The sequence below is a fragment of the Pantherophis guttatus genome, chromosome 7 (assembly GCF_059756535.1).
Source record: "Pantherophis guttatus breed Tessera chromosome 7, ASM5975653v1, whole genome shotgun sequence".
In the NCBI taxonomy this organism is placed as follows: Eukaryota; Metazoa; Chordata; class Lepidosauria; order Squamata; family Colubridae; genus Pantherophis; species Pantherophis guttatus.
In genome coordinates this window covers 6632402-6644820 of record NC_142069.1, presented here as the reverse complement: position 1 = coordinate 6644820, position 12419 = coordinate 6632402, and the positions used below count along the sequence as shown (strand labels likewise).

Sequence of the window (12419 nt, the reverse complement as noted above, 5' to 3'; positions counted from 1 at the left end):
TAATAAATAAATTATATTTAAAAAAAAAAAAACCACCTCCGTTTAATGCATTTTAATGCAAAAGGTAATTTACGTTTTAGGGAAATTCTGCACAGAGCTACTACTACCGTAGAAGGCGGCCTGGGCTGGGACCTTTATTTTTTTCTACAGAACTCACTTCTGGCCTTCCCATATAGTTATATAGATGTATAGAGAGGGAGAGGGAGAGGAGAGAGAATGGATATAAATGATAGATAGATAGATAGATAGATAGATAGATAGATAGATAGATAGATAGATAGATAGATAGATAGATAGATAGATCAGACAGACAGACAGACAGACAGACAGACAGACAGACAGACAGGAGAGAGAGAGAGGATGGATGGATGGATGATAGAGAGACAGAGAAAGAGAGAGAGAGAGGATGGAAGAGACAGGCAGACAGATAGATGTACAGATGGTATAGATGGTATAGATAGATGTATAGATGGAATAGATGAAAGATGGCAGACAATAGAAAATAGACGATGGATAGACCATGGATGATTGATGGATGATTGACAGACAAGAACCACGCGTGGTGTCAATGAAGCGGATATTTTAAAAGCTGAACTTTATGTCACCTGACCATTTTCCACTTGCCCCTAATATCTGCATTTGCTTGTCCCGATGCCTTAAAACACATTCAGTCCATTTTAATGAAGATGTATTAGTAGTAGTAGTAGTAATTATTCGCATTAAAAGGAAAATAAAATTATTCGCATTAGGTCCCCTACTTACTTAGTATTTTGAACGAAGCCATTTTAGTCAATATTTTATTTATTTAGCAAATTCAGTTTGGCGTCTCCTAAAGAGCCTTCGGTTCCAGCTTTATAAAGTACATGGACACACACATACCTACATCATTTTTCGGTACCCTGAATCTGGATTGTCAACCAAAGGTCAACCTAGAGAGAAAGTTGCCGATCTTGACTTCTTCTGGCCTTCTTAGACTCTGTCTTGGCCTGCTTGGAGCTCCCACCTCCCACCTTTCTCATTGGAAAGGACTTTTGGAGTTAACAGAATGGGCTCTTCCAATGACCCTCCCCTCCAATCACAAAAACGGTGCTTAACGCAAAATGCTGACCTGCATTGCTTCCAAAATGGGATACATACATTCATACCAGACCCTCCCTTTCCCCCCCCCCCCCACACACACACTCCCCCGTTTTGGTTGGGCTTCCCGCTGGCTTCGGCTAGAAGGTTAATCTCGATACTCACTAGATTAGTGGCAAACGGGAGAGGCGTTTGAAATGGCATTTTGATTTATAGGCCTGTGCTACTTCTGTAGGGAAGGGGAAGGGGAGGGGAGGGGAGGGGAGGAAAGGAAAGGAAAGGAAAGGAAAGGAAAGGAAAGGAAGGGAAGGGAAAGGAAAGGAAAGGAAAGGAAAGGAAAGGAAAGGAAAGGAAAGGAAAGGAAAGGAGGAAAGAAGAAAGGAAGGGAGAAGGAAAGGAAAAGAAAGGGGAAAAGGAGGAAGGGAGAAGGAAGGGAGAGGAGAGGAGAGGAGGGAAGGGAAGGGAAGGGAAGGAAAGGAAAGGAAAGGAAAGGAAAGGAAAGGAAAGGAAAGGAAAGGAAAGGAAAGGAAAGGAAAGGAAAGTTCTGGCTTTGCTTTCCAAGTCAGTCAGTTCCTGGAACAATTCCTCCAAATGCTGAACACATTTTCCTTTCCTTTCCTTTCCTTTCCTTTCCTTTCCTTTCCTTTCCTTTCCTTTCCTTTCCTTTCCTTTCCTTTCCTTTCCCTTCCCTTCCCTTCCCTTCCCTTCCTTTCCTTTCCTCCTTTCCCTTTCCCCCTTTCCCTTTCCCTTCCCTTCCCTTATTCCTTTCCTTCTTTTCTCTCTTTTCTTTCCTCTGCTTCCTTTCTCTTTTCCTTCTTTCTATCCTTTCCTTCTATGTCCTCCTCCTTGGCAAATGCCAGCTCGAACCGAACCCCCCCACCTCCCAAATCCTACCTTTTAAAGAAAACTCACAGATGGAAAGGAAACAATTCGCCTTTCTTAAACTCTGTTTAAGGCCCGGGGTATCCTTAAGGAAATTATGACTCAGCCAGGCGAGGATGAATGAATTTTATCTCCAATTCTTCCCCATCTCTCTAACCTCAACAATCGCTAAACGGACTATTGTAATTCCAGGAGAGTATATCGAAACCAATCGGTACATCTGACTGCGGGCCATTTTTTGCTTTTCCCCGAAAACGTCGGCCTAAACCGCGATTTCAATCCGGAGACCCGCGCGTGCATCATAATTACAATTTAAAAAACGAATAATAATAATAGTAAGACGTATGGGGGGGAAAAACTCCACCTGAAATAGAACCGCTGCTCCACAGGGAGACACGACCGTGAGACACATTAATAATAATAATAATAATAATAATAATAATAATAATAATAATAATAATAATAATAATAATAATAATAATAATAAATAAATACCTCCGACGATACCTTAGCAGTTCCTAGGTCCTTGGTTAGGACTCGAGCTGCTGAGGCTGTGAATCTCACTAAAGATTAACTAATAATAAATATTGTTATTGTTATTATTGTTATTATTTCAGCAGAAAAGAGAAACGGACTCGCAACAAAGTGAAATTAATAAAGAACCCGAGAAAAGGCCGCCACGTTCGCACAATCGATTTTTTAAAACAGGTTTCTACATTTTCTGGCTTCCCGCCGCGTTATCCCTAACGCGTAAACCCAGTTTGAGACTGGCCAAGCTTTACCAGGGCATGCGAATCCCGCGCTCTTTCAACTCCGACCTGACCTGGTTGTGTGCATGAACCCAGGCGAGGGAAGGACTCGTGCGCGGCTCCCAGAATTGCAGCGAGCAGGCCTGCAAAAGCCGAATCGGGAACCGCGCGGGGCCCTTGCAAAATCCCGCCCGAGCTGGCGGGTTATATCGCCCGCCTCGCAGCCCGCAAACCCCAGGCCTGTCCCGCAACGGTGAGAATAAGGAAAGGCTTGCAAAAAGACCCAGCTTGGCGTGGGGAAAAAAAAAAGAAGTCCTTCCGCCCGTGGATCCGACCCACTCGCGGGGAAAAGCAAACTTCGCGCCGCCGCCGCGCGCGCGCTTCTTGCAAATGCGCGCTTCTTAGCTATTCCTGCAGCCGAGCCCTTGTTGCGTTCAGACGAACACGCTTAACAGCAGGGGTATCCCAGAGAAACACCCACCTGGGGTCTCTTGACGATCAAGGCGGGTTTGGTCTCCCCTTCCCCAAAACGGCGGTCCGGATAGGTGGCAGGTTTCTCTGCCCTCTGCCGATTCCCGATGCTTTCTTTCTATAAAACCCCACGCGCGTTTTACCCGCTTCGGAGTTCTTCCCGAGGGTGGCAAGGGAGGTGCGTGGAGAGCCCCGGGCACGCGGGGGCGTGGCGGGCACAGACAATGCCAGAGAGAGTCACACGCTTGGAAGGGTGGGGAAGGGAGAGAGAGAGAGAGAGAGAGAGAGAGAGAGAGAGAGAGAGAGGGAGGGAGAGAGGGGGGAGAGAGAGGGAGGGAGGGATCCGGGCTGGAAAAGGGATCCCGGGGCTGAGCCGATCCCTCTCGCGCAGGCAGGAGCGCAGCCAAATTTGCCCGCGAGCGAAGGAATCCCTCGCTCCGCTCTTTCAAATCCTCCGGCTTGAGGTCCGTCCCTGGGTGGGTGGGTGGGCGAGTGGGTAAAATATTGGAAAGGGGACGGAGATTAAAGCCTGCAGATCAACGCGGGAGCGCACGGCCCCAAAACCCGATGAAAGAAAAGCGACTCGGGGTTGGTTTCTTTACCGAGATCGGGTCTCTTGTGTGCCCAACCGGACGGTGAGAAATCTTCTGCCGGTTCGCGAGAAGCCCCCCCCCTCCCCGTTTTGGGGGGGTGGGGGGTTCAGCCAGGGCTTCTTGCCTTTCTCCTTCTCTTTGTTCCTTTCCTTTTCTCTCGGCGTCTTCCTCCCGAGCTGGCTAGATAGAAGACAAAACCCCAAGCAAGGAAAGAAAAAACTCGGGGGGGCTTCTGAGAGGCGCGCCCGGGGGCTTGAAACCTCTCCCCCCCACCCCCACCACGGAGCCAGGGCTGCTAGGAAGCAGGGAAGGAAGAGTGGGGGGTGGCTACGTTAATTGCAACCTCCTTGTACCCAGGCATTCGTTCCCCGGCCTCAGTTTCCCCGGCGGCGTTTGGATCGCCGCCCCGCCGCGCCCTTAGCCGGGATCCCTCTTTCAGCAAGATTGGGGAGAGGGTCCTTCGGTCCCTGCTCTGGCGGCCTTGCATCCTTTTCCTCCCACCCACCGCCTCCCTCCCGTTTCTTCGTTCCTTGATTTGTATTCCCGCGTCTTTTATCTCTCCCGCCGCGGATCGATCACCCTCGGCTGAAAAAAAGAAAAAAGAAAAAAAAGAAAAATCTGTTTGGCGTCCCGAAGCCATTTTTAAAAGGAAAGTGCGCGGTTTGGACTTGGGAGAGCCGTGCAAGACGGGGAGGTTGAGCGCAAATCGTTGTTTGGTGTTTTTTTTAAGGAAGAAAATGGAAGAGGGGAAAATACACAGGGAAAGAAGGGAAGGGAAGGGAAGGAAGTAAATGGATAGGGAAGGGAAGGGAAGGGAAGGGAAGGGAAGGGAAGGGAAGGGAAGGGAAGGAGGAAAGGAAAGGAAAGGAAAGGAAAGGAAAGGAAAGGAAAGGAAAGGAAAGGAAAGGAAAGGAAAGGAAAGGAAAGGAAGATAAAACAACGGGGAGGGGGGGAAATGAAGGGAAGGGGATAAATCGGTGAAGAAGAGAAGGGAAATGAAGGGAAGGGAAGGGGATAAATGGGTGAAGAAGAGAAGGGAAAAGAAGGGAAGGAAAAGGAAAGGAAAAGAAGAACAAGAAAATGGAAGGAAGGAAGGGAGAAAGAAAGAAAGAAAAAGAGAAAGAGAGAGAGAGAGAGAGAGAGAGAGAGAGAGAGAGAGAGAAAGAAAGAAAGAAAGAAAGAAAGAAAGAAAGAAAGAAAAAGAAAGAAAGAAAAAAAGAAAGAAAGAAAGAAAGAAAGAAAGAAAGAAAGAAAGAAAGAAAGAAAGAAAGAAAAGGAGTTAAAGTCATGGGCTTATTTTCAAGGCCACTCTTAAAGGTCAGTACCGAAATGTGGACACCAGCGTGGCAAGGACGTGCACGTGTAAACCACCCAGCCCATATACAGAACACGCGAACCTGAGGAATTGGGCTCCTTCGATTAGAGGAAAATATATATATATATATACCTGGGAAGGCCTTGTGCGCAAAGATGGAGGCAGACAAAGGCAGCTGTGGAAAACCCAAACGGCCAAGGTTGGCATCGCGGACCCGATCGACGACGGATCGACGGGTGGCTTTCCCTTCCCCCGGATTTGCCCTCCCCCTCCCCCAAAGCGGTGCCCCCGAAGTCCTGGGCTCTTCGCCTTGGCGGTCGGCGGCAGAGGCAGGGCGAGGCCGGCGATACCAGCAGCGCCAGGTATTCCCTCTGCTCTTCCCAAAGCCCCCCGAGCGAGAGGAATCCGGCGTGGCTGTGGGTGCGTGGGTCAAATCCACTCGCTCCCCTTACTTTTTCTTTTTCTTTTTCTTTTCTTGGGGAGAAACCAGAGGCCAAACGCCCAGAACCAGCCAAAGAAATCTGGAATTTTGGAAAGCAGGATCGGTTTTTTTGCCTTCCCTTTCTCCTCCGGGTGGATCCCCAGGGACAGGATCGTGGCCCTTCCAGGTGTGAAGCCTGGCGCCAAGGGGGAACCGGAGATCCCCGGGGGATCCCGCCTGCCCCATTTTCTCACGCGCAAACACACACACACACACACACACACCCTTGCGGGGCCGATCCACTGGAAATCTTCCGGATTCCAGATCTCATCGTGGGTGGATGCGGGTGGGGGTGCCAAGAAAAACGCGGGGAGTCTCCGACACTGACCTGGGCAGCCGATCGCGCCTTCCTGGGCACCCCAGAAGCCGGATCCCGTAAAACTTGGCCGTCACGCGTGATCCTCCAGTCCCACGCGGATCTGCTGCTGTAGCCGGGCCCCGAAGCGGAGATCCAGAGGCCGGAGCGTTGCTCATCCTCCGAGCAACCAGCCCAAAGCGCTCTGACCTCGCCGCTCCTCCTTCGCCGCCGCCACTATCCGCAGCCCCATCGCCACCGGCCTCCGCCTCCTCTTCCTCTTCCTCGCCCGGGCAGGGAGAGCCGAGCTCTTCCGGGTTGGACCAGGGCAGAGGCGGGGAGGAGTGAGGGGGGGGGGGGAGCCAGCCAGCAGAGAGGCGCTGCGAGGCCTTGGGGGCGCCCCCTCCCCACCCCGGCTGGCAGGTGGGGGTCTCTGGGGAAGGGGAGGGGCGCGGGGAGTCTTCCCTGGGGTAGGGAAGGCGGAGGTCACGCCAGCAACCCGGTCTCCCCTTGGCCTGGCCAGGAGAATTGGGGAAATCGAGAGCAAAATGGGTGGGGGGGGGACACGCAGCCACATACAACCCCCCACCCACCCACCCACCCATTCCGAGAGGAAAACCCGCTTTGAAAGTTGCTTCCCGGCTGGAAGATCCGGGAATGGAACCTTTTGCACGCAAGAGCTGCGTTCCCACGACCAACTGAACATCGTTCGGCGAAAGATGCTCCCGAGGCGGGCATTCACCGCCTTGCGGAGCCTGTTTTAAGTTGCGAGTTGCGGGTTCGGTTAGTTTGTAAGCCGAACGGGTTGCGTAGAACGGTGGGGGACGTTTGATTCGTTTTGTGGCCGACTGTATCTTAAGAGCTCTTCTGGCAAAGGGGGTTCATTCACGGAACAAGGGTTGGGGGGGCTTTTGTGTGTGAACTCGGCCAAGGAGTCGGGTTACGAGTTACCAAGCGGAGGCGCTCATCGGGGGGAGGGGGACGCTGATCTTTTCTGGGTCTCCCCGTCGCTTAATACCCCTCGCAGGTTTTTTTCCCCCACGGAAAAAAAAACCCCCTCTCACGCACGTTAACCAGTGGCAGGCCTGGGCGGCTGGGGATGATGGGAACTGTCTTCCAACGGCTTCTAGAAACTGCCAGGGAGTCGGGGAAATGGGGAGGGGAGAGGGGAAAAGGGGGAGACAACCGGAGGTAAACGAAGCTCGCTGAAGCGCAACACCCAGCCGCGTTCAGACATAACCATGAAACTCGGGAGATAAAACAGACCGACATCCCAGCCAAATGCAAAAGCCGGGACTGAAATGGATTGGACGGGTTTGCCTCCTATCTCCCCCACCCCACGCCTTACACAAACACACACACACACACACACAAAACACACACACACACACACACTTACTTTGTTATCCTCGCCGTAGCTTTTACCCTTTTCCCACGCGTGTTGAATGCTGGCTTCTCGGGCCACGTCCGTTAAAGTTCAGAACCGACTCGACCAAACCCTTTGATGTCAGGGTGGGACGATGTCTGTGGGATCGAGGCTCGCGCCTGTCGTTCGTGGAGGAGGGGGGGGGAGAGAGAGAGAGAAGGAGATCTCCCCACGAGCGACAGCAAAAAAATAAAAATAAAAAAATCCGGAGAAATATATTCCCTTTCCCCGCTTCCGAACGACGCGCTCCGCAGCCGCCTCCTGGATCTGACCGTCTAAAAACGGAGCCGGGAAAACGTTTTTTTTGTGTCGCGCGTGGCTCAAGTTATGGCCCACTTTTGCCACTGTGGGTAGAAGCAGATCCCCACCAGTTGGCATTCAGGATCTGGGTGCACCAAACGCCCCGGAGATGCAGAGCTGGCTTCCCGTGGCAAAAAAAAAAACCCAAATACTCATTTCTTTTTCTTTGGAAATCTTTGGTTCGCGAACCCGCGGGGGGGGTTTTTCCCTTCTGCGTCGCGTTTTCAGCTGCGTGGAATAGAACGAATTCGACCTCAAATCAGCCTATTTTTTCCGGCCTTTCCAGACACCCGGGGGGCGCTCGGACAAGCGTCCCTTCCACACCCCTCAATGCCAACATCTCTTGCGTGGGGAATCCGAGCGCTTCCCTTCCCCCCCCTTTTGTTGCGACCCTCTCTTTGTTCCGCCGACTCAGAAAGAGCTTGGACAAAATCTCCGCGGATTCGTCCGCGTGGGGGAAAAAAAATAGATTCGTGGTGCCAAACAGAAGTTAGGGGTGACCCACTGTCCTTCCCCCCCCCGCCCCGTCTCCTCCTCCTCCTCCTCCTCCTCCCGATCGGTATCAACGCTTCTTAAATGGTCTGGGGGGGTCTCTTTTGGGTTGTTTGTTTTTGATGATTCGGGTCAAGGAAGAGGGGGAGATGTAAATAGACGCCCCCACTCCCTGTTTTCCTCCCCTCCATCTCTCTTTCTCCCCCTCCCTCTTTTTAGGGATAATGTTTTAATTTTTTTTTTTTATTTTCCCCTTTTAAAAATGGAGAGACAAGGAAGTGGGGGGGGGGCGGCGTCGCCCCTGTGAAGACGACCCTGCGGGTTCGGTGGGGGGAAATTTGGGTGCTTGAGGGAGGGAGGGAGGGAGGGAGGGAGGAGAATACGTGGGAACGGGGGATCTGGCGCGCCAGAGAGAGAGCTGATACACGCTCCTGCCACGCGCCTAATCAGTATTTTTCTTTCTTTTTTAAAAAAGAAAAAAGAAAGAGAAAAGATGAAAGCTATAGGTATCCATTTTTCCCCGCCCGCCCCCGAAAACACACACACACACACACACACAAAGGACACAAGCCTTACCTACAACCTCCCCCTTTTGAGTCAGTGTTCGCAACTGTAGATGCTCACAGGAGAAGGAGAAAAAATTGACTTATTATAAATTTAGCCAAGCCTGGATTTCCAAAATAATAATAATAATAATAATAATAATAATAATAATAATAATAATAATAATAATAATAATAATGTTAAGTGAGAACGATTTTTGGTTTGTTTCCAGGTTGTTCTGTACCGGTAAGACTTCTGGAGGAGGACTAGCCGGAATTAAGTGAATTTAAACCCATTTTTGAATCCGAAAACGACCCCGTCCCCCCCCCCAATTTAAGCACCATCCGTTTAAAGCCCCATGGAGTAAAGAAAGACCCGGTGGGGGGGGCACACAATCCGAATCAAATGTTCTGTAGCCACTTGTGCCAAGGCATCCGCCGGCCTTTCCCTGCCCACCCGGTCTACGGATTGGTTTAGAATCCTACCCAGGATGGTTTTAAGGCAAGCCCCCCCCCAATTCACAAGACCAGAGAAGGCGAGAGGAAGAGGAAGAAGAGGGTCAATCCAGGGCGGAGCTATAGAGCTTCCAGTTTTTGTTTCAAGGCCAGGCGAGGGAATTTCCACTCTTTTGAATGGTTTATATATCCCTTTTCCACGCGGATCCGGGATTCTCCGCAGCCCCCGCCAGGCGGGACACCGAGGCAAAAGGGTGTCTACCCTCCACCCCCACCCCCACAACACCCCGTATCCCCCCCACCCCCCAAAAAAGCAGGTTGTCACTGAACAAGGCTGAGACATTTTGGGTTGTGCTCTACATTTTCTCCCAAGGAGATCGGCCTGGATTTGGGAAGGGGGGAGAGGTGACTGGGATAGATGGAGCCTCGGAGCTCTTTCCCCCAACGAAACGTTCAAGAGCAGCGCCAGGACCTGGGGAGGGATGATGGGTGGGAGGGTGAGAAGGTCTTTTGACGAGACAGAAGGCAGGCAAGGGAGAGTAATGCCTCTCCTTCCTTTTTTCCTTCCTCCTTCCCTTCTAGACCTCGTCGCCTTTAGCGCGGAGAATCTTATAGGGGAGGGGGAAGGAAAATAAGAATTTAGGGGAAAGAAGGAAGTGGTTGGCTTTTAAGGGAAGAAGAAAAAGAAGAGAGAGAAGGGACAGGAGATAGGGGAAGGAAAAGAAAGAGTGAGAGAAGGAAGGAAGGAAAGAAGAAAGGAAGGAAAGAGGGAGGGAGGAAGGGAGGAAAGAAGGAAAGAAGGAAAAAGAGGGAGGGAGGGAGGAAGGAGAGGGAGGGAGGGAGGAAAAAGAGGGAGGGAGGAAGGAGAGAAGGAAAGAGAGAGAGAGAAGGAGGGAGGGAAGAAAGAAGGAAAGAAGGAAAAAGAGAGGGAGGAAGAAAAGAAGGAAGGGAGGAAGGAGAGGGAGGAAGGAGAGGGAGGAAGGAAGGAAGGAAAAAAGAGGGAGGGAGGGAGGAAAGAAGGAAAGAGAGAGAGAGAAGGAGGGAGGGAGGAAAAGAGGAAAGAAGGAAAAAGAGGGAGGGAGGAAGAAAAGAAGGAAGGAAGGAAGGAGAGGGAGGAGAGGGAGGAAGGAAGGAAAAAAGAGGGAGGGAGGAAAAAAGAGGGAGGGAGGGAGGAAAGAAGGAAAGAGAAAGAGAAGGAAGGAAGGAAAGAAGGAAGGAAGGAAGGAAGGAAGAATACTGAGTGAGCGAGGGAGGGTCTCTTTCTGTTCCAAGTGCGAATTTGCCACCACTCAAACGCCCACCCACCCATCCTGAAAAGCTTCCATCCATTTGCTTATTACAAGCCCTTTAAACGTTTCCATCGTACGAATGGGAAGGAAGGAAGGAAGGAAGGAAGGAAGGAAGGAAGGAAGGAAGGAAGGAAGGAAGGAAGGAAGGAAGGAAGGAAAGAAAGAAAGCTCGGGAAATCCACGCGCCCTTGTTTGGCAGAGAATTCCCCCCCCCCCGCTCGCTCTCTCCGGCGCCAGCTCCCCCTCCTCCCCTTTGGCCGGCACCCTCTTTCCCGAGAAGGGGCAGGAAAAAGCGGGGCTTCAAGGGGCGGCCCCAGCGGCGGGGCATCTTTCGCCCAGTTCACGGAAAGCTCTAACAGAGGACACGGCTGCTAAGCAAAACGGTTTCTTTAAGGGGAAAAGAAGAAGAAAGGGGGGGGGGGAAAACAGCCCTTAGCAGGAACGCACAAGGCCTGTCTCGAAAGTGAAGAGTCTTTATTCCCAAGAAAAAAAGGGGAAGGGGTTAGGGGCCCGATCCTGAACGTGGGAACCTACACCCGAGGAGCTGCGGGGTGGCAGATTCCAGTTTTCGCTGCCTTGCTACCTACTGCCGGCCAGGACCAGCAAAGATCCGGAGACAGAGGTTGTGAAAGATGGGCCCACCTATAGACACGCGACTGTGTGAATCCGGCCCGTCTTACCCCGCCTATTCCTCCCCTGCGGTCGATTCCGACCTTAAAGAAGGTCTTATTGCAATTGGGAGTGTGTGGGGGGGGGGGGGCACCATTTCTGCAGGGATTTTCCCGCAATTCAGCCCCAGTCGATTATCATTCGGTTTAAGCCTCTCTTCCCCCCCCCCCAGAATCAGCCCGGCCCCATTCCCACGACGCACACGCGTATTCCACTCCCGCAACACGTGTAGCTCAGTGAATGCAATTCGCCTTTTTTTTTCTTAAAAGGGCCACCATTTACGAAATGAATAAAGTACCATTTAGGGAACAGCCAACCTGTATTTCCGATACAGAAGCAGATTACCGAAAATGTATTTTGCCAATCTATCTCTACCTATTATCTGTCTGTCTGCCTGTCTGTCCTTTATCTAGCCCACGCGATCCGATCTCCACCAGAAAGGGAAGTCTCGTGTGTGTGCGTGTGTGTGGGGGGAAATCTGGGGGATTCTTCCCCGCGTTTCCCCCTTTTTGGAAAGAAAGACAGACCCCTTTTCTTTATTTCAAACCGGATTTGCGCCTTAGATCTTCCCGCGGGGGTCTCTCGCCCGCATATTTTAAATCTGTCCCCCCCCCACCTCCCCTCTTCCTTATCACTCTTGGTCAGCTATTGTCGCTTCAGATATATCGATTGTCAGCTTTTTGTGACCGTTTCCTTTTTTAAAAGAGAGAGAGAGAGAGAGAGAGAGAGAGAGAGAGAGAAAGGGGGGGAAGGGAGAAAGAGAGAGAAAGAAAGAGGGAGGGAGGGAGAGAAAGAGAGAGAGAGAAAGGGGGAGGGAGAGAGAGAGAAAGGGGGAGGGAGAGAGAGGGGGGAGGGAGAGAGAGAGAAAGAGAGAGAGAGAAGGAGGGGGAGAGAAGGGGAGAGGGAGAGAGAGAGGGAAGGAAGGAAGAATAGAATAGAATAGAATAGAATTCTTTATTGGCCAAGTGTGATTGGACACACAAGGAATTTGTCTTTGGTGCATACACTCTCGGTGTACATAAAAAGACAAAATACATTCGTCAAGAATCATAACGTACAACACTTAATGATAGTCATAGGGTACAAATAAGCAATCAAATCATACTAGGAAACAATGTCAATATAAATCGTAAGGATACAAGCAACAAAGTTACAGTCATGTGGGAGGAAATGGGTGATGGAAATGGGTGATGGGGAAGGAAGGAAGGAAGGAAGGAAAAGGGAGGGTAGGGAAGGAAGGAAGGAAGGAAAAGGGAGGGTGGGGAAGGAAGGAAAAAGGAGGGAGAGAGAGAGGGAGGGAGGAAGAAGAGGGAGAGGGATGGAGGTAGAGAGAAAGGGAGGGAGGAGGGGGAAGGAAGGAAGGAAGGAAGGAAGGAAGGAAA

The 12419-nt window shown here is 51.1% G+C and overlaps 1 protein-coding gene across 7 annotated transcripts in view; it reads right to left on the bottom strand.

The window, feature by feature from the left end:
* The window catches only part of GATA3 (GATA binding protein 3), a 95751-nt gene extending 87817 nt beyond the window's left edge, over positions 1-7934 (bottom strand). For 2 of the 7 annotated variants that reach the window (XM_087873593.1, XM_087873602.1), the window contains exon 1: positions 3190-3322. The gene's annotated coding sequence lies outside the window, so the exon portion shown is untranslated. Of the gene's footprint in view, positions 1-3189; positions 3323-3781; positions 3966-5896; positions 6278-7262 lie in introns of those variants that run through there. The other 5 variants (XM_087873603.1, XM_087873597.1, XM_087873599.1 and 2 more) reach the window with 5 other exon arrangements.
* Positions 7935-12419: the final 4485 nt, after the last annotated feature.